The 21,812-nt window shown below is 46.2% G+C and overlaps 1 protein-coding gene across 1 annotated transcript in view; it reads left to right on the top strand.

The window, feature by feature from the left end:
* Positions 1-21,812, top strand: part of SLC22A13 (solute carrier family 22 member 13) — a 62,804-nt gene that overhangs the window by 5,033 nt on the left and 35,959 nt on the right. The gene's annotated exons all lie outside the window — the stretch shown is intronic.

Genomic DNA, 21,812 nt, shown 5'->3' with positions numbered 1-21,812 from the left:
TCTGCCTTTAAGGTGCCTCTTGCAGAGGTGACTGAGCCCCCCTGGTCCTATTTGGGATCCCTGAGGCCTCTTCAGGCCACACAGGCTTTCCCCCTACACCCCCTGTTGGAACAGGCGGTGTATACTGATTGGGAACATCCTGACAGGATTTTTGTTCCTCCTAAGAGGTTTTCCCTTTTATATCCCATGGATGAAAAGTTTGTTTAAAAAATGGAGCGTGCCAGCAGTAGATGCAGCAGTCTCTTCCTTAAACAAGAACTTAAACTTGTCCGGTAAGTAATGCACAGAACTTGAAAGACCCTGTTGACAAGAAATTTAAGTCATTATTAAGGGCTTCCTTTTCTTTTGCCAGTTAAGCTATTCAGCCAGCTGTTGCAGCATTTGGTATCTGCCAGTCCATAAGGGATCAGGTCAAATGGCCTGATAGGCCTAACCAGGAGGATGATCTGCCTGAAAGTAATACAGATATTTCTCAAGCGCTGTGTTTTGCTATTGACGCCTTAAAGGATTCAATACAGCAGGTTTCTCGTTTGGCTCTCTCGTCTGTACATATGTGCAGACTCTTGTGGCTTAAGAACTGGTCAGCCGAGCTTCCTTGTAAAAAGTTATTGGCAGGTTTCCCTTTTCATGGGGAACGTTTATTTGGTGATCATTTGGACAAATATATTCAAAAGATTTCCGGAGGGAAGAGTTCTCTACTTCATGTGAAGAAAAGCACCAGACATCCCTCATTTAAAAACCCAGGGACTGCTTCCTCAAGTGTCCCAGCTTCAAGGAGGTTCTGCCACCAACAGGGTGCTAGGGCCAGAAGAAGCCCTGGGTCCAAAATTCTTCTAAACCCAGCACCAAGCCCTCCTTTTGAGGGGATGCCCCCACTCCATCGAGTGGGGGGGAGGCTGCTGCATTTTGCGGACATTTGGAAAACAATAATTCAGGATGGGTGGGTCACCTAAATTCTATCTCGCGGTTACAAGCTGGAGTTGCGGGGTGTTCCCCCTCAGAGGTTTTTAAGACTCAGCGTTCCTTCGGATCCTCCAAAAAGAAACTTATTGCTTCAGGCACTTCATCATCTAGTGCATCAAGGAGTGATAGTAGAGGTTCCAGTATCCGAAAGGGGCACAGGGTTTTACTCAAAACTGTTTATGGTTCAGAAACCAAATGGGGACACAAGGCCCATTTTGGACCTAAGATCCCTGAACAAGTATCTACTGATACAGTCCTTTCGGATGGAGTCTGTCCGCTCAGTAGTAGCCTCACTCCAGAGGGGAGACTTTCTAGCCTCTATTGATATAAAAGACGCATATTTACACATACCTATCTTTCATCCTCATCAATGGTTCTTATGTTTTGCAGTAGAGGAATGTCATTTTCAGTTTGTGGCTTTACCCTTCGGGCTTGGTACAGCTCCCAAGGTGTTCACAAAGGTCCTAGCACCAGTACTGGGTCTTTTAAGGGCCCAAGGGATCCTAGTGCTGCACCAGTACTGGGTCTTTTAAGGGCCCAAGGGATCCTAGTGCTCGGGTATCTGGATGACCTCCTGCTCAGAGATCACTCTTTACAGGCTCTAGAACAGAGCATAATATGCACAGTGCGGTATTTGAAAAGCTTAGGATGGATCATAAATACCGAAAAGTCAGCCTTGAAACCAGCTCAAAGTCTAAAGTATTTAGGTCTGATCCTAGATACGGTTCAAGCCAGAGTATTCTTGCCACCTGTAAGGATCTGTGCCCTGAAGGTTCAGGTGCGTCACCAGACAACCCTCCATTCGGCTCTGTATGAGTAGCCTAGGGAGGATGGTGTCCTTCTTCGAGGCAGGGCCCTATGCCCAGTTCCATTCCAGGCCTTTACAACAAGACATCTTGTTGGCCTGTAACAGAAGAGGACAAGCCCTGGATTATCCAATGGGCTTATCTCCTCGGGCACGCTTAAGCCTAAACTGGTGGTTGCAGGATCAGAACCTACGAAGGGGAAAATCCTTTCTCCCGGTAACCTGGAGAGTACTGACTGCAGATGCCAGTCTCTCAGGCTGGGGACCAACCCTAGAAGGGCTCACAGCTCAGGGGAAATGGTCAGGGACAGAACAGATCCTGCCCATCAATGTCCTGGAATTACGGGCAGTTTGTCTGGCCCTACGGTCCTGGACGGTGGCGCTTCAGGACTGCCCTATCAGGGTTCAGTCTGACAATGCCACTGCAGTGGCCTATATAAACCACCAAGGCAGTACCAGGAGTCATTCAGCTCTGAAGGAGGTGAACCACATACTAGCCTGGGCAGAGGGACATTTGCCGATTATATCGGCAGTCCATATCCCGGGAGTAGAGAACTGGAAGGCAGATTATCTCAACCGCTAACAGATCTGCCCGGGGGAATGGTCCCTACACCCAGGGGTGTTTCAGGAAATTTGCCAGTGTTGGGGATGGCCAGAGGTCAACCTATCGGCATCCAGGTTCAACAACAAGCTACAGCAACTTGTGTCCCGAACAAGGGATCCTCTGGCAATTGGAGCAGATGCTCTGATAGTTCCATGGAGTCAGTACTCCCTGGTTTATGCTTTCCCTCCGATCCCTCTCCTTCCACATTTGTTGTGCAGGATTCTGAAAGAGGGGGTTCCAGTCATTCTGGTGGCACCAGCCTGGCCCAGAGATTGAGATTGTGAGACTGTCAATAGATGGGCCATGGACGCTTCCACGTCACCCCGATCTACTGTCTTAAGGTCCTATATTCCACCCCAATTTACAGTCTCTAAATTTGATGGCATGATTATTGAAGCCAGGGTGCTGAAGGACCGTAGCATCTTGGGACCAGTATCTTGCAGTGTCTACCCTAGTGTATGCTAGAAAAACTGTCACTAGGAAAATTTATCATAAGGACTGGAAGACTTTTACATTGCTTGGTGTAAAGCCAGAAAATGACATCCTCGGAAATACGTCATTGGGAGAATTCTTTCTTTTCTACAGTCAGCTGTGGAAATCAAATTTGCTTTGAGTACAATCAGAGGTCAAGTTTCGGCCCTATCAGTATTTTTCCAAAGGCCTTTAGCCTCCCATTCACTAATCCGAACCTTTATGCAGGGGGTTACTCTCTTGCTTCCCCCCATTAGGTCACCTATGTGTCCTTGGGACTTGAACTTGGTGTTATCTGTGTTACAGAAACAACCATTTGAACCTATCAAGGAAATTCCATAAACACTTGCTGTCACGCAAGCTAGCCTTCCTGATGGCCATCACCTCGGCTAGAAGGGTGTCGGAATTGGTGGCCCTTTTGTGCAGGGAACCATACTTGATCCTTCACCAGGACAGGGTCGTGTTACGACCTGTTCCATCCATTTTGCAAAAGTGGTGTTGGCCCTTTCATTTAAATCAGGACATTATTTTGCTTTCTTTTTTCTCTCTGCCTCGCTCAGCGAAAGAGAGACGACTGCATTCATTGGACGTTGTCCGGGCAGTCAAGGTTTATTTGTCTAGATCTGCAGATCCTTTTTTGTTTTACCAAAAGGACCCAAGAAGGGGCAGGCAGCTTCTAAGGCCTTTCATTGCCAATTAGGTCCGTCAATTGAGCATTCAGGCCTATGGTCTGAAACATAAAGCTCCTCCCTTTAGGGTGAGAGCTCATTCTACCAGGGGTGTAGGAACCTCCTGGCAGAGGCGGCTCTAGGCTTTGTGAGGCCTTAGGCGAAACTTACACGTTAGGCCCCAATCACGCCCATAATGGGGAAAAAAAATTCAAGCAATAAAAATGGCTGCAAAAAAGATGGACAGATCTAGCACATAGTTCATCAGCACTTCCAGGGCACCCTAGTCACCCATCAGACATATGCAGCCAATAAAACATCTGGGGCCCAGCAAGGTGGCAACCCCTCTAAGAATTTCCCGTGTCTTGGGAGAATGGGGAGGGGATGTCACTGAGTCAATCCACATCCACAGAGGAAGTAGAGTGGGGGATCTCAGCACAGCGCAGGGGGAGAGGGGGAGAGAGAGAGAGAGAGAGGGGGAGGGAAAGGGAGGGAGAGAGAGAGGAAGAGGGAGCAAGAGAAGGGGGGCAAGAGATTGTCAGCGATAGGGGAGAGGGAGAGGGGGGAGGGTGAAAGAGGGGGAGAGAGAGAGAGAGGGGGAGCAAGACATTGTTAGAGAGGGGGGGGAGAGAGGGGGGAGAGAGAAGGTGAGCGAGAGGGGGTTGAGAGAGAGGGGTAGAGAAAGGGTGCGCAAAAGGGGGGGAGAGAGGGGAGAGAGAGGGGGGGACAGAGAGGGGGGGAGACAGATAGAGAGGAGGGGGGGGAGAGGGGGAGAGGGAGGGGGAGAGAGGGGGGGAGAGGGGGAGAGAGAGAGGGAGGGGGGAGAGGGAGGGGGAGAGAGATAGGGAGGGGGGAGAGGGAGGGGGAGAGAGATAGGGAGGGGGGAGAGGGAGGGGGAGAGAGAGAGGGAGGGAGGGGGGAGAGGGAGGGGGAGAGAGAGAGGGATTGAGGGGTGAGAGAGAGAGGGAGGGAAAGAGGGGGGTGAGAGAGGAGGAGGGAGAGAGGGGGGATGAGAGAGAGGAGGAGAAAGGGGAGGAGGGGGGGAGAGAGGGGGAGAGAGGGAGGGAGAGGGGGGTGAGAGAGAGAGAGAGAGGTGACAGGGGTAAGAGAGACAGGAGGTAAGAGGGAGAGGGGGGGTAAGAGAGAGAGGGGAGGTGAGAAAGAGGGGGGTGAGGGAAAGGGGGTGAGAGAGCTCTCTAGCCCTGTCCCTGTCTGCAGCCCCTCCTGTGCCCCATGTCCCAGTCTGTGAGGGCACTGGGGGGGGGCAAAGAGCAGGGAGGAGCTGGAGAGTGCTGTGGGTGGAGAGTGCTGGGGGGTGGGGCCTGGAGAGTGCTTGGGGGTGGGGGCCGGAGAGTGCTGGAGGGTGGAGGCCGGAGAGTGCTGGGGGTGGAGGCGGAGAGAGTGCTGGAGGGTGGGGGCCGGAGAGTGCTGGGAAAGGTGGAGTGCACTGGAGGGGTGGGGACTGGAGAGCGCTGGGGGTGAGCTTGAGAGGGGGGAGAAAGAATTGGAGTGGAGAGCAGGGGGTGCTGATGAAATGGGGGCGGAGCCAGGGAGGACAAGGATGGGCTGGAGAGCAGGAGGGGCAGAGCCAGGGAGTGCACGGAGGGGCCAGAGAGCACGGGGATGCAGAAAAAAGTTATATAGGAGGAGCGGTGGGGAGACTGCATATAGTGGAATTGATTTTTCCATATTCCTCTATGCAGCCGCTGAATGATCACTTCTCCCCCTCTCCTTCCTGCAGACATTCAGTGGCTGCATGGAGTAATATGGAAAAATCAATTCCACTATGTGCAGTCTCCCCACCGCTCCTCCTATTCAGACACACAGGGAGGCTGCATGGACACTCACCTTCTCTCAGGTCGGCCAAGCAGCATAAGAGCTCCTTCCTCCTCACAATCATGGAGCACTGCAGTTCAGCTGGATAGCTTCAGAGACCCCCCCCCCCCCGGCCCCGACTGCAGAACCAAATAGGAGGCAGGTGCGGAGAGGTCGGCTGAGCGGCACAGGCAGAAGGAGCAGCTCGGCTGCAGGTCCCACATGGACATGCCGCCCGCATGCCTTGGAGCCGGGTGCTATTATCCAGCTGCTGCCGCCACCTAGAGGCCTCTACTGTCCTGCTCCCAGCACTACCACCGGACCAGGATGAGACCTTGACAGCATCAGTGATTGATCACAGGCAGATTAGCCGACCGCGAGGCCCCTCTGACTGCGGGGCCTTAGGCGATCGCCTAATTTGCCTAATTAGAGAGCCGCCTCTGCCTCCTGGGCTGTTTGCCATCAGGTATCAGATTTGTAAGGCTGATTCCTGGTCTTCAGTGCATACGTTCACAAAATTTTATCTGGTGAATGTTTGAGCAGCCGAGAATTCAGCTTTCAGCCGCAGTGTACTGCGGGCTGCCGTATAAGTTCTGATGAGTATTGTTTGGCAGAGTGTCTCCCTCCCCTCAAGGTTATTGCTCTGGGAAGTCTCAGTAGGTAATGAATATTAGCCTGACTCTGTGTCCCATGATGTCAAAGAAAAGGATTTTATAGGTAAGTATGACGAAAAAATCCTATTTTTTTTTACTTTCTGCTATAAAACATATCCAATATATATATATATTTTTTTTTAAATTGAATTTCTTCATCAATCTAGGCCAATATGTATCCTGCTACATATTTTTGGTTAAAAGAAAAAATCCCAATAAGCATAATTGATTGGTTTGCCCAAAAGATATAGTGTTTACAAACTATGGGATATATACTGGAATTTTTTTTTTTTTATATATACTAGTAATGGTGGCGATCAGCAACTTATAGCGGGACTGCAATCTTGCATCTGACACTGACACTTTTGATACTTGTCACTGGGAACCAGTGACACTAAACAGTGAACAATTCTAAAAATATGCACTGTCACTGTACTAATGACACCGGTTGGGAAGGGGTTAAACATCTAAGGCGATCAAAGGGTTAACTGTGTGCCTAACCAGTGTTTTTGTGTAAACTGTGAGCTGGTCTTACTGAGGGAAGTGATGGATTTTATTCCACAAAATCCATCACTTTCCCCTATCAGAACGGAGCTCTGTCTTGTTTATATAGACAGAGCTGCGTCCTGTGTCTCTGCCCAACTATCTGCAGGTGCCAGCGGACATCTATTGCCCGGTGTTCTGTCAAAATAGCCAACTCGTCAAACTCTAACTACTTAACTTCCGGTTTATTTACACCATCAGTTATTGGAGATTTTGACGAATTGCTGTTTGAACATAACACCAGCAACCAAATACAGTCTGGTGCACGATATTATGAACAAAGATTGTTACTCCACACCGATACTAGCCAACAAAATGGCCACCTCTGAGGCGGCGAAAACTTTGTCCTCATTAGCCGCTGTGCTGTCAAATCAGCTAATTTTCCTGCATCGGACTATATTCGGTTGCTGGTGTTGTGTCCAAACAGCCATTCGTCAAAATCTCCAATTACCGATGGCTTAAAGAAAACAGAAGTGACGTGGTTGGAGTTAGGACGAGTTCCCTAATTTGACAGAACACTGGCACCTGCAGATCGGCTTATGCTGTGAGTAAACACAGCAAAAACAGCTTGTCCCCTGAACGGAAGTGCAGAATCATGTATATGTACGTGATTCCGCACAAAATGGCTGCCCTGTAGAAGTATAGCTGCTATCAGGAAGTGTTTAATGTGCAAGCCTACTTCAGCCTTTAGGCCCCTTTGACACTGGTACGACACAACAGTGATACGACTGTGGATCCGACTTTGCCCTGCGACTTGAAGTCAGACATTCGTCCGACTTCAATAAACAGGGATCCGACTTTGGTCCCCGACAATACCAGGCACTGCCTGGTATGAATCTTTAGGAGGAACTCCACACCAAATAAAAAAAAAAAACGGCATGGGTTCCCCCTCCAAGAGCATACCATGCCCTTCGGTCTGGTATGGATTTTAAGGGGAACCCCCACGCCAAAAAAAATGCATGGGGGTCCCCCCCAAAATCCATACCAAACCCTTATCCCAGCACACAGCCTGGCAGGTCAGGAAAGGAGGTGGGGACGAGCGAGCGCCCCCCCCCGGAACTGTACCAGGCCGCATGCCCTCAACATAAGGGGGTGGATGCTTTGGGGCAGGGGGGCCCTGTGTCCCCCCACCCCAAAGAACCTTGTCCCCATGTTGATGAGGACAAGGGCCTCTTCCCAACAACCCTGACTGTTGGTTGTCGGGGTCTGCGTTCGGGGAGCTTATCGGAATCTGTAGGCTCATCCCCACCCCCTTTCCTGACCTGCCGGGCTGTGTGCTCGGATAAGGGTCTGGTATGGATTTTGGGGAGACCCCCACGCAGTTTTTTCGGCATGGGGGTTCCCCTTAAAATCCAAACCAGACCGAAGGGCCCGGTATGCTCTTGGAGGGGGAACCCATGCCGTATTTTTTTTAAATTTGGAGTGGAGTACCCCTTCAAGATCATCAGAGCACAAGTTGCATGCTAAAGTCGGATGAGTTAAGACGACGATCTGACTTTGATCCGACTTCAGTGATATTCAGTGGGCTGAAGCACGATCAAAGTCGGACCAAAATAGTGAAGGGACTACTTTGAAGTCATACTAATATAAATGGTTGTCATTGGAAATAATGGTGAATGACTTGTAATGCGACTTTGCACTCCCAAGTCGCAGGACAAATCGTACAAGTGTGAAAGGGGACTTACTAAGTGTAGTGCTACTCCCCGGAGGAGTCACTTAAAGCGGAGCTCCACCTTAAACAAAAATATTAAAAGCCAGCAGCTACAAATACTGCAGCTGCTGACTTTTAATAAATGGACACTTACCTGTCCCAGGGTCCAGCGATTTCGGCAGCCGAAGCCGATCGATCGCTCATCTCTCGGCTGCCCCCCGCCGCTATCCTCGGTCAGGGAATCAGGAAGTGAAGCGTTGTGGCTTCACTGCCCGGTTCCCTACTGCGCATGCCCGGAAGTGGGTGCAGATACCTGTATTATACAGGTATCTGCACCCCCTCCCCCCCTGAAAGGTGCCAATTGAGGCACCGGAGGGGGGGGAATCCAATGAGCGGAAGTTCCACTTTAGGGTGGAACTCCGCTTTAAGTATGTTCAGTCCCGTACTCTGCCTCTTAACTCCAAGAATAGCTTCAGCCCCTCTGGCAATAGTGTAAGTGCAAGGACTAATGAGAAACACATACAGTGGGGATGGAAAGTATTCAGACCCCCTTAAATTTTTCACTCTTTGTTATATTGCAGCCATTTGCTAAACTCATTTAAGTTCATTTTTTTTCCTCATTAATGTACACACAGCACCTTATATTGACAGAAAAATACAGAATTGTTGACATTTTTGCAGATTTATTAAAAAAAAAAAAAAACTGAAATATCACATGGTCCTAAGTATTCAGACCCTTTGCTGTGACACTCTTATAACTCAGGTGCTGTCCATTTCTTCTGATCATTCTTGAGATCGTTCTACACCTTCATTTGAGTCCAGCTGTGTTTGATTATACTGATTGGACTTGATTAGGAAAGCCACACACCTGTCTATATAAGACCTTACAGCTCACAGTGCATGTCAGAGCAAATGAGAATTATGATGTCAAAGGAACTGCCTGAAGAGCTCAGAGACAGAATTGTGGCAAGGCACAGATCTGGCCAAGGTTACAAAAAAATGTCTGCTGCACTTAAGGTTCCTAAGAGCACAGTGACCTCCATAATCCTTAAATGGAAGCCGTTTGGGACGACCAGAACCCTTCCTAGAGCTGGCCGTCCGGCCAAACTGAGCTATCGGGGGAGAAGAGCCTTGGTGAGAGAGGTAAAGAAGAACCCAAAGATCACTGTGGCTGAGCTCCAGAGATGCAGTCGGGAGATGGGAGAAAGTTGTATAAAGTCAACCATCACTGCAGCCCTCCACCAGTCGGGGCTTTATGGCAGAGTGGCCCGACGGAAGCCTCTCCTCAGTGCAAGACACACGAAAGCCTGCATGGAGTTTGCTAAAAAAACACCCGAAGGACTCCAAGATGGTGAGAAATAAGATTCTATGGTCTGATAAGACCAAGATAGAACTTTTTCGCCTTAATTCTAAGCAATATGTGTGGAGAAAACCAGGCACTGTTCATCACCTGTCCAATACAGTCCCAACAGTGAAGCATGGTGGTGGCAGCATCATGCTGTGGGGGTGTTTTTCAGCTGCAGGGACAGGATGACTGAATGCGGCCAAGTACAGGGATATCCTGGACAAAAACCTTCTCCAGATTGCTCAGGACCTCAGACTGGGCCGAAGGTTTACCTTCCAACAAGACAATGACCCTAAGCACACAGCTAAAATAACGAAGGAGTGTCTTCACAACAACTCTGTGACTGTTCTTGAATGGCCCAGCCAGAGCCCTGACTTAAACCCAATTGTGCATCTCTGGAGAGATCTAAAAATGGCTGTCCACCAACGTTTACCATCCAACCTGACAGAACTGGAGAGGATCTGCAAGGAGGAATGGCAGAGGATCCCCAAATCCAGGTGTGAAAAACTTGTTGCATCTTTCTCAAAAAGACTCATGGCTGTATTAAATCAAAAGGGTGCTTCTACTAAATACCGAACAAAGGGTCTGAATACTTAGGACCATATGATATTTCAGTTTTTCTTTTTTAATAAATCTGCAAAAATGTCAACAATTCTGTGTTTTTCTGTCAATATGGGGTGCTGTGTGTACATTAATGAGGAAAAAAAAAATAACTTAAATGATTTTAGCAAATGGCTGCAATATAACAGAGTGAAAAATTTAAAAGGGTCTGAATACTTTCCGTCCCCACTGTACGTTATGATAAAACACAGAAATTGTCTTTACTGCAATATTTCTGTGGAAAGTAATGAACAGTAACAATATACATATGTCAAATGAATCAGTTGAACAATAGTAACTAATATCAAGAGCAATATAGCTCAATACTGTATTCAGGCTGCTATCAGGGGATTCCCAACCTAAGCATAACCCCAAGAGCAGAGGCACACTTAAATGGCAAATAGATCACAATATGACACTTTATATCAGATTGGCTGCCACTACTTAAATTTGGCTCTGAGTCCAGGAGAAGAGCAGCCCCTTCTTATGTCAGACCTCTCCCTTCTGACTCCTGACACCACAGGCCCAACGATAAACAGTGTATTCAAATCAATATGTAATGACTTAGCTTCCCAGATAAACTGACCCGCACACCCACTGCATATGCAGAGCCCTGAGTATGTGTGTCCATGCCCATATGGCACTAGTAACTTCAATCCCTTTGAAGAAGGATGAGGCTTCAGCTAGCCACTCTCGTTGGTGCACTTAAACACCTGAATAGCAGGGCCAAACAACACAACTGGCCCGGGTTATCAGGTAAATAATGCAGGATCTTTCTCAGCAAGGTGAAAGGACAATGGTGTCTATATACAGTGTCTCTGTATCTGAATGGCCTTGTGTCCTGTGGGACTACAGGTGTCAGCAAGGTGACTAAGAGCAACGATGTCTGTATACAGTGTTCATTAAACCGGATGGGCAAAGTAAAATAACTCTGTGTTCAGTGTCCTTGTTTCCTGCAAAAGGCCCAAACAAACGTTCTGGAAACGGGCAGGCTCTTCTAGTGACTCAACTGGTCACCTTTACACTGTCTGTGCAGGTGCACCTGGATGTACACCTGGGATCCCCCACTCTCAGGCTGGATGTCTCAGACCAGCTGTGGATGCCTGAATTCAGGTGATGGACTGACCTGGGAGGCAGCACCTCTCTCCTAGGTCCAGTCTTTTCTAATGCCTTGTGGTGTCTGAATTCCCTCAGATAAGCAAGATGGAGTCTTTTGTTCCTCTTCTCCAAGAGCATGCTGGCCTTAGTGGTTCCTGTCTCCATACAAGAGTATGGGGCAGTGTTTGATAGGGACTAATACAGACTCCTTTGCAGCTGCTGCTTGTTAAAGTCCTTCTGATTTGCTCCTGTCATTGGCTCTCCTCTTCCTGCCAATAGGGACACAGATGTGGAGTGAGCAGCTGTGTGTGTGTCTCCAGACAGAGGAGGAGAAGGAGTGGGGGAAACTCCACCGCAGCTGCTGGCAATCTCTCTCTCAGTGAAGAGCCTGTGTACTCGCGGCGGCCAGCTTAGCCAGGAGCAGGAAAAAACGGGGCACCCGCTACATAAGGTTTCCTGGAATTCCATCTCTCTAGAGATTAGGACAATGCTTCAGCACGGAGCTCAGCATTTTGACATGCCCCTTGCGTTACAATCAACAACACTGCTCATGAAGTTTGGCTGCCTGATTTGCATTATTATGCTTTAAGCTGAACTCCAGGCAGATATAAAATACACAAACGAATGCATCTCTGTAATCATTAATGCACCTATAAATGTATTTGTTAAATTCAACTAGTGTACATACCTGAATTTGACACTGGTATTGGCCTCATGCAGTACCTATACAGCGTGGCTGAAGTTTGAGAGGAAGTAACAAGACAAGGAGCCAACCAGTTTATGTATTGACAAGAACATGCTGATTGGAGGAGAAACCAGAGTGACAGAGATGTAATCTCATCCCTGTGCTGCTCCTCAGTAGAATCAGACTGTCCAGTCATACACTAGGGTGGGTGCAGGATAACCTGGGCTCAGAGGAAGAGGCTTGAATGATGCTGGCCATCAGACTAAGGACATCTATCTACACAAATGAAAAACTGAATAAGAAATCTATGGTTTGAACATGAATATTGCAGCAAAAGCTGTCTTTATTTTTTTTGTTCATTTTTTTTGGCTCGAGTTCTGTTTTAAATTGAAGGGTTCAGTTGGGTTTCCAATACTTTTTCCTTTGTGTGTATACAATAACTTACTATGGTTAGCACCTTAAATAAACCTTGTACTGAGACTGAGAGAGATAGGGAGGCTGCCATTATTGATCTCTCCTTCTGGAATGCTAGATGTCTGGCCTCTATACTGATATGGAACCATATTACTCCCTGAACTACTTACCTGTAATTAGATTGCACATCAAGAGTTCTGGCGTTACTTGCTGCATACTCGTTCTATTTCAGAAAAAGACAGCAAATAAACTAGAGTTTTCATACGGAAGTGGAAAATGGTCAACTTTAAAGCGAGACTATACTCCAGGTAAAAAAAAAAAAAAAAATTGAATACGTGGTGGACTTTCACAAGTTTCCTGCTAATCCTGGTATCAAGAGATAGGGGTAGGGGTGGGCGAGGGGAGGAGTTCTGGTATGTAGCAGGCTCACTCTGAGCACCTGAGCCCTGTCTCCACCCGACCACCCATCCAGCTGAAGTGTCAGCAGTGCCGGAGGTATGGAGGAATAAGGCGCTGGGAAGTCTGAATGGCTCTTTGCAGGGGATAGCTGCCTGATCTGTCTGTCGGCACGGCGCTCCCCCCCTCCCCTCCCCATGGCTTCCCACCTGCTTTCTGCCCCGCTGCACTAAGAGGAACGGAGGAGCTGTGGACACCTGGAGCTCTGTGGAGGACAATCCATTGCAGGAACTGGCAGCACAGTACCTCTCGTTGTATGAAGGAAAATCGAGGGCATGGGACGCAGGTACAGACCCAGAAAGGACATGGATGCTGGGCGGCTGCCCCCCCTTCACCTCCCCATCGGCTGAGAGGATGCGGTAATGTAAAAGCTGAAATACAAATAACATACTGAGCGTCTGTCTGCTTAAAACTGCATGGGAAATAACTGACACCTGACATCTGATTGTCTGCTTGCTAAATGCTGCTGAGCTATCTGAAATCTGTTGCTTCTGACATTACCTGCTATGGCTAAATGCCTAAGTGCCTTTAACCACTGGAAATCTTCATGGATTCTTAAATGACTGTTTAAATAACTGTGATTAAATGCTACTGAGCGACCTGATTTTCTTTTGCAAGTTGCTGCTCCTACTATTGCCTGCTGCAGGTAAGTACTTTCGCTTACACAGTGAAACATTTATGTGCCTAGAACTTCAAAAAGTCGCTGCTACCTGCTTATCCGCTTGCCAATCGCTAACTATTGCTGGGCTATCTGGTCCTGTTTTTCACAAATTGCTGCTTTGTATTCTTTAGCAAGAGACTAAATGCCCCTATTTCTGGAAAATCCCTGTAGTTTCTTAAATGACTGATTATAAAGGTGCTGAGGGATCTGATCTTACCTGTTAAATTGCTGCTCCAGTCTCTGCCTATTACAGATAAAGCACTTCTAATCGCTGGAAACTCTCATTAATAACTATTACCAGCAATGATTGAGGAGTACCTCCGGCAGTCATTCTATTGTGAACACCATTGACTGATATGTGCTGCGATTCTCTGGCAACTTTTTTTTTTTTTTCCCCTAGCAAAGCTATTGCTGGCTGCGAATAACCACCATAATTTTTGTCAATCAATTTGGCACTCAATTTAGCTTTGTGTGGGTGGAGGATTGCGGACACTTACCTGCTATAAAAAGATGTGGTGGTCCTTTTTTTTTTTTTTTTTTATTTTCTTTGAAGAGTGCCATCATTTAATGACAAACACAGCTTCCTTCCCTTTTTGCTGGGGGGAATAATACTAGAAGGTGGACAAGAAATATGGCTACATGTTAAGTATAACTGGGGCTGAGAACCGAAGGATTACCTACTTCTTCTACTCTTTACTGGGTCCGAAGTTTGGTGGGGTAATATGTATTGCTATTCTCTATGAATAATTATTGCTGCATATTCCGCAAATTCTACCAAGGTTCTTAAAAGCATAATGGCCCACGGATAATATATGTGGATAAACACCACCTACCAGTAATTATTCAGTGAAGGGACCTCGGCGGAGAAATCCTAACCCCTATCTTAACAGGAATTTTGTCAAGGTAGAGCTAATCACAATGAGGGGGAAATCAAACAAAACAGTAAAAGGGGGCTTACCTGCTGTTAGCCCAGGGGGTATTTAGCGGTTTATGACTGTAGACACGAGCCTGGTGGAGAATGGGCACAGTAGCCCTAGGCAGACAACTGCAACACGGGCCGGGGCTGGTAAACCCAAAGTGACAGCTGAAGAGACTAAAGTGGGTAAAACTAATGACACGTCTGTCACACGGTCAAGAAATGCGGGGGAAATCTCCCAAGGAGGCGCTATGACACCTAATGGGGACCAGAAGAGGAAAGGAGGGGCGTCCCCTGGGATTGAAGAGGACCTAGGGCCAGACGTGGCCCAAGCAAACCTAAACCAAATTAAAGAGATGCTGACCGAGACACTATCTAAAGTTGAAATATCATTGAAAGCGAATATAGCAGCAGTGAGAGCAGATATTGGGCAGGTTCTCGGTCTAGTAGAAGAAATAGAGGAGAGAATTAATAAATATGACCAAAAACTGGTGGAAATAAATATGCAAATGGAATCCCTCCAAAAAACGAATAGGTTGCTCCTATATAAAATCGAGGACCAGGAAAATAGAAGCCGAAGAAAAAACCTGAAGGTAAGAGGAATAGCAGAGAAATATAAAAATGATAAATTAAGTAAAGTGATGCAGGATTTGTTTAAAGCCATGCTAGGGAGAGAGGAAGTTGAAACATTGAAGCTGGACAGAGTCCATAGGATGACAAGATATCAACCCAAGGTGGACGACAATCCAAGAGATGTAATAGTAAGGTTCCACTATTATAAAGAGAAAGCTAAAATTATGGAAAATATCCGGAAGATGGCCGGAATCTCATATGAAGGAACTGAACTGCAAGTATTCTCAGATTTATTGGGAGAAACGTTGGCAAGAAGACTCCTTAAACCATTAACAGAACAAATGCGGGCATTAAATGCACCATACCAATGGGGGTTCCCAGCTTGTCTCAAAGGGAAAAGGGACGGTTGCAGTGCAGTTCTGAGATTTCCTGAAGATCCCCCAGACTTTTGCAGTAAACTGGACCTCCCTCCCCCGGCCTTGCCGGGCTGGGAGGAGAATAATGGAATAGTGGTACCTTTTAGTAATATGCAATGGATACGCAGCTGAGGGTGAGGGGGGGGGGGCAGAGTGTGATTATTGTCCTCACTCCGGAAGGAGTGAGGGAAAAAGGGGGAAAAAAAAGGGAAAAAGAAAAGAGAGAAAGAATAGAAGAGAAAATGGATGGAGGGTTGGGTGGAGGGGGGTGGGGGGCTGGTGGGGGGGGTCGGCAACTGGAGAGCTGTTTCCCCTTAGAAGGTATGGCAACCAAACGACATCATGTTAGATGCCGTTGGACCCATACACAGAACAAATATGGAATTTGTTCACCCCCTAACAGAGAGGGGTACTGGAAGGGGGGAGGGGTTGGGGGCAGGGGGGGTGTGGTATGTTTTTTCTTTTTTCCTTCGGTCTCTCTCTCTCTCCCTCCCTCACTTTTCTTTTTCCCCTCTATCTATCTCTCTCCTGGTGGGGACACTTGGGGACACTTGGGGGGGGTAGCCAATATGAACTATGTCTACTCTGAATTTAGTAACATATAATGTGAGAGGCTTAAGTACCCCAAAGAAAAAGTTTATAGTAAATAAGGAACTACAGTATTATGGGGCGAATGTGGCTTGCCTTCAGGAGACACATATCTCACATTCCTCGGGGAGTAGGCTATCTTCACGGCTCTTCCCTACATGGTTCTATGGGGACTCAACATCGAGTTACTCACGGGGGGTGGCAATAGGTTTCGACAGGAATACACTGTTTGTAATAAGGGAGCAGCTGGCTGACCCAGACGGGAGATTTCTTTTCATGAAGGGGAAACTGTTTAACATGGAGTGTACTCTGGCAAATATTTATTCTCCAAATAGAGAACCAGATAGATTTTTGAGGAAAACCTTGAGAAAACTGTGAGAATTTAAGGAGGGGAAACTGATAGTCGCAGGAGATCTCAATATGTGCATAGACCCACGGGTAGATACCACGGGAAGCCTTCCCCGATTGTCAGCTCCGAGACAGAATAGAATAAGGAAGCTACTATTAGAGCATCAGCTCTAATAGTAGAGCTGGAGAATTTGACATCCAGAGGCCCATGACTACACATTCTATTCATCAGTACATGGATCATTCTCTAGAATAGACTATGTACTGATAGAGCATCAACTGCTTCCCTCACTCAAAGAAACGGAAACAAAAACCATCTCTTTTTCCAACTATGCCCCAGTAATAGTACGACTGGAGGTAACATCAGGCCCCCCCATGGGTAGGATGTGGAAACTGAATGACTCCTTGATCCAAGACTCTGAGGTGAATAGGCGACTAGAACAGGAGTTGGAGGAATTTTTTCTTATAAATGACACATCAGAAATCTCTAAGGGCACCCTGTGGGAGACCCACAAAGTCTATATATGGGGTATTCTAATAAGCATTGGGGCAGGGAAAAAAAAGGAAAAGGGGAAAAAAGATCAATAATCTCCGTAAAGAAATACATGAATTAGAACAACAGACGAGACCCAAGGGCATCTCAGAGAGGGTAGAACTTAAGAACAAAAAAGAAGAACTGGTAGTACTAATAGAGCAGGAGAAGAAACTGGCCTTTCATATAGTGGATAAAGAGAAACACCAGTGGGGCAATAAACCTGGGAAATGGTTAACGAGGGCAGTAAAGGAGAAAAAAAAAACGCATCTTTTATAGCTAAAATCTAAAATATGAAAGGGGAAATAGTGCATTCATCTCCTAAAATAGCAGGGGTTTTCCATTATTATTATTATAGTCAGCTGTATAATGTGAGACAGACAGAAGAAAACAGAGGGAGTAAGGAAGGAATCCTAGAGTACCTGCAGGGGCTTGACCTTCAAGCGGTCCCTGAAGAGGAATTGGAGCTGCTAGATGCCCCAATAACACAGGAAGAAATCCTAAGAGCAATTAAGGATATGGCAGCGGGGAAGAGTCCTGGCCCCGATGGGTATTCTATTACGTACTATAAGAGGTTCCAAAAGCTACTGGCCCCTAAACTATGTGATTACTTGAACGCTCTGGCAGAAGGGGAAAATCTTTGGGAAGAGGCATTGATGGCCTATATTACTCTGATTTTAAAAGAGGGCAAGGACCCAATGGCACCGGAGAGCTATAGACCAATATCATTGCTAAACACCAACATAAAGATCTTTGCAAAAATAATAGCGGGAAGATTAAAACCACTTCTGCCTCGATGGGTTCACAGTGATCAGATGGGGTTTGTAACAGGGAGGGAAGGGAAAGACAACAGTCTTAAATCCCCGTGCCTGATACATGAGGCTAGAGAGAGTGGGGACAAGGTCGTACTACTGTCGATAGATGCCGAAAAGGCCTAAGACAGAGTCGACTGGGGCTTCATGATGGGAACACTGAGGCATTTGAGAATAAAGGAAAGGATGATGCGATGGATATCGATGCGATGGATGCATTTTACTATCACCCAACAGCTAAAATAAAAATAAATTTATAGGAATTTATGCCTGTCTTGCCACCATTTGAACTTTAGCGCTACTTTCACTGTTTGTTTTTTTGAAGAGCCAGAGTGCTTTTATTACTTTGTTTTAATAAAGCTGGTTCTTAGCCGACTTACACTATGGGGAAGCCTCTTTCTTTTCCCTTCATATCTGAGGAGTGACATCCTTTCTACGAAGCTGGATCTTTAACAAGCACCTACCACTGACACCCTCGAAGTGACAGGTTGGTGAGATAAGAGTGATCGAGTCGGTGAATATTGCCATTCCTCCATTATCTTCAACCGCTGAGAACCAGGAGCTACCCTTCCTACTCCAATACAAGCCCGTTTGACTCCCAAGTCGCTGACTGGGAGTCCATCCTTTCTGGTAAGGGTATTTATGCCTACACCTTTCACACAGATGCTTATGATCGCAACTTGTGGATGCCATCCTTGGATCCATTGGTCCTCCCACACTGAGTTTGGTGGCTGCTGATCGCTTTTTATTGTATTATTTGGACTTTGAGTCATCACTTTATTTATATAAGTTCCGGATGGACTTTTTACTGTATTAGCAGCCTTGTATATTTAGTCTTTGTTTCTCTCTACACAATTTTTACTTTTGGTGCAATATACTTGTGATGTGCACAACCCTCATATTTTCTATACACAATTTATTTTATATACTTGTGATGTACACAATCCTCACAATTTCATAATTTTTATGTATAGAACTACTCTTCCCTATTGTTGGGATTTGTGGTACTCCCTATATCATTTTCCTTGTTGATTATTTGCACATATATTGGTGTGTATATTGGTCCACTTTATATGCCACCACACTTTATTTAAGTTTCACTCTCATATCACATTCATTTATCTTGCGGTGCAATTGATTTGTGTTGTTTGTGTTGTTGGTGTCAACCAACAGTCCTCATAGGACTTTTTTCCATTAATATTCTTTGTTGTGCATATTGCCCTCCAGACATCATTCTGTTTGGCTCTGCCCAATAAAGGACACTTTTTCTAGCGCCACACTTATTTTATTTAAAAATAAATTTATCCCTCCCTGGAACTGTTTAACAGTACAAGACAGGGCTGACCCCTTTCACCAATGCTATTTGTACTGGCATTGGAACCCCTGCTAGCTGCGATCCAGGAAAATACTGACATAAGAGGAGTAAGAGTAGGTGGTAAGGAATATAAGGTAGCTGCATACGCAGATGATATACTATTTTATATCACAAACCCCAGGACAACAATACCAATCGTAATAAAGGAACTGAGTAGATACGGGAAGATGACAAAGTTTAAAATAAATGCATCAAAGTCAGAGATTCTAAACATAACTACGTCAAAAGAAGAACAGCAGGCAATTCAACCTAAATTTCCCTTCGTTTGGTGTAGAGAAGAGCTTGGCTATTTAGGCGTAAAACTTACAGCATCATTGTCAACTCCCCCAGCCGCTACGGGGAAGAGGTAATATAAGGCCTATGGAGAGGCTACTCTCTTCCCCGGGGTGCTTGGGCCAGAGTATATCTAAAATATAAAAAAATATTGGTAGAAGAAACAGAACCTAAATACCCACCCTATTTGGGGAAATGGGAAGAGGAAATAGGTGACCTGCAGGATGAGGAACATAGGTGTAAGATTCTTAGGGTAGCGTGCTCTACCTCTAGGGATATTAAGACAATAGAAATGTGTTATAAACTGATGGTGAGATGGTATGTTATCCCACAAATAGTACAGAAGTATGGTGTAGAGACCTCACCAACATGCTGGAGGGGATGTGGCGCCCTGGGGACCTTTGCACACCTATGGTGGGACTGTGTGAAGATCCAGCCTTATTGGGAAAGGATCATAGATAACATTTACCAAATAACAGGAGAGCATGTTTGGAAAGAGCCCTGGATATGTCTGTTCCATGATACGGATAAAACAGTAGCTCAATACAAGAATACCTTGGTACCCCACCTTCTGAATGCAGCCAAAAGCCTAATCCCAAGAGTGTGGAGAACTCCTGACCCCCCCTCAATGAAAGAATGGATAGTAAAAATAGATTGGTTGAGATCAATAGAAGAAACAATACATAGAAGTGAGGACTCCATGGAAACATATAACCAGTGTATGGGAGAGGTGGCTAGAGTTTAAAAAATCATCAGAATATATGATGATGATGGTGGAGTGTTGGGAGGAGTCAAGGGTAGATGCATGGGGGGTTGGGGGGAGGGAGAGAGAGAGAAGGGGGAGGCAGGGGTGGTTATGGGATTTATTTAATTATCTACTAAACTTTGAAATTTTCTTTTCAGGTTATGTGATGAGGGGTGGTATGTCTAATATAGATTAATGTATTGAAAATGTAAGGCGGAGATACCAACTTTTGTAAAAATGCAATAATTAACAAGGCTGTTTAACCTGAATAACCTATACCAATAAAAAGAGAATATACAAAGTTTCCTGCTAATATTGGCAAATCCTGGCAACTTAGTGGCGTGCTATGTCAAATTTAGTCCGCAACATATCTCTGTCTTGCAATAGAAGCCAACTGCAGGATAACTAGGAAGGCTCCACTATTCTGCTGTGACATGGGGCATAGACCTGAATAGATGTAACCCCAAGTTTTCACGGTTTGCTGAAGATTTTGCAACCCGATGATGGCTCATGGTAGAAAAAGATCCCAACTCCATCAGTGCCTCACCTGCATGTGGAGTGACACACCACACATGAACAGATATTTTTTATTTTTAACTTTTTTTATTGAATCTTTATTACACAAACCAACATTTAGTACAGACTGAATCTATGACACTCAGATTACAAAACATGCCAAGGCTTATATTAAGAAAGCCCAGCAATACCTACATGCTTGTTGACTGCTTCCCTAAACTAAAGCAAGGTGTTCCCGTCTCTGCTTGGAGGAAAGGGAGGTTGTTTCTCTTCTCTTTTATTATGGTCTATTTTTAAAGTTACTTTTTAGTAGATTTGTTTCCAAATCACAATAGTAAATAGACCTAAAACAAGCACAGTTATTAATGTGAACAGAACAACTTGGCCTTGCTCTGTCCATCACGTGTGAGCCCTTATCTGTGGTGTTGTGTTGGTGCAATGCAATTTTTTGGGAGGTTCTGTGCTTCAATAGATAACAGAACTAAAGAGGTATGACATTATCCTACCATATTCACAGCTTTATTCCATAGCCACTGATTTCTGATAAGGGTTTAGAGCCACCCCTGAGCCATTTTTAGTCACAGTGTATACAATGAGTTAAAAACAGATGAAATACATACATCAGGAGTACAGTCCCTCCCTAACTTCCAGAAGTACAGAATACTGTAGGTGCAACACACAACAGATCGTCATATGATCAAAGCTGGAGTCATTGGAGCCTGGAGGTACACAGCCTTGGGAACCCAGAGCAGCACCCATCTGCTTATATAAGATTACTTTATTTCTACTCATAATGATCAAAAAATGTTTGGTTGATAACTGTAAGGCCTCGTTCACATGGGGGTACTTAAGTGTACATCTGTGCGAAGGGCTGTGTTCGCCTGCACAGGTGTCCCATGTCACAGTCACTGCTCCCAAAGAATAATGCGGGTGTGTGTCCCCAAACTTACACTGTTTGCATTCGGGGACATACACTTACATTCAAATTGGGAGCAGCAGCTGTGTCTGTCCACATAACTCCCAGGGCCGGCGCTCCAGCTAGGCGAACTAGGCAGCCGCCTAGGGCGCACTGCTGCCTAGGGGGGTGCAACCATGGCTGCTGACTTACCCATTAGCCTGGCCGGGGAACACGAGGGGCCCTACACAGGGCTTGGGCTCTGACTGACTCTCCAGAGAAAGCAGCAGCCATGGAGGACATCCATCACGGCTGCTGCAGAGGAGTTCAGCAGCAGCTCAGCCTGTGAGGCGGGCCTGAGGACAGAGGAAGAGGGGGGCATGAGGACAGC

Source organism: Aquarana catesbeiana, linkage group LG05 (genome assembly GCF_042186555.1).
Source record: "Aquarana catesbeiana isolate 2022-GZ linkage group LG05, ASM4218655v1, whole genome shotgun sequence".
Lineage (NCBI taxonomy): Eukaryota > Metazoa > Chordata > Amphibia > Anura > Ranidae > Aquarana > Aquarana catesbeiana.
This window is presented reverse-complemented; position numbering and strand designations above follow the sequence as displayed.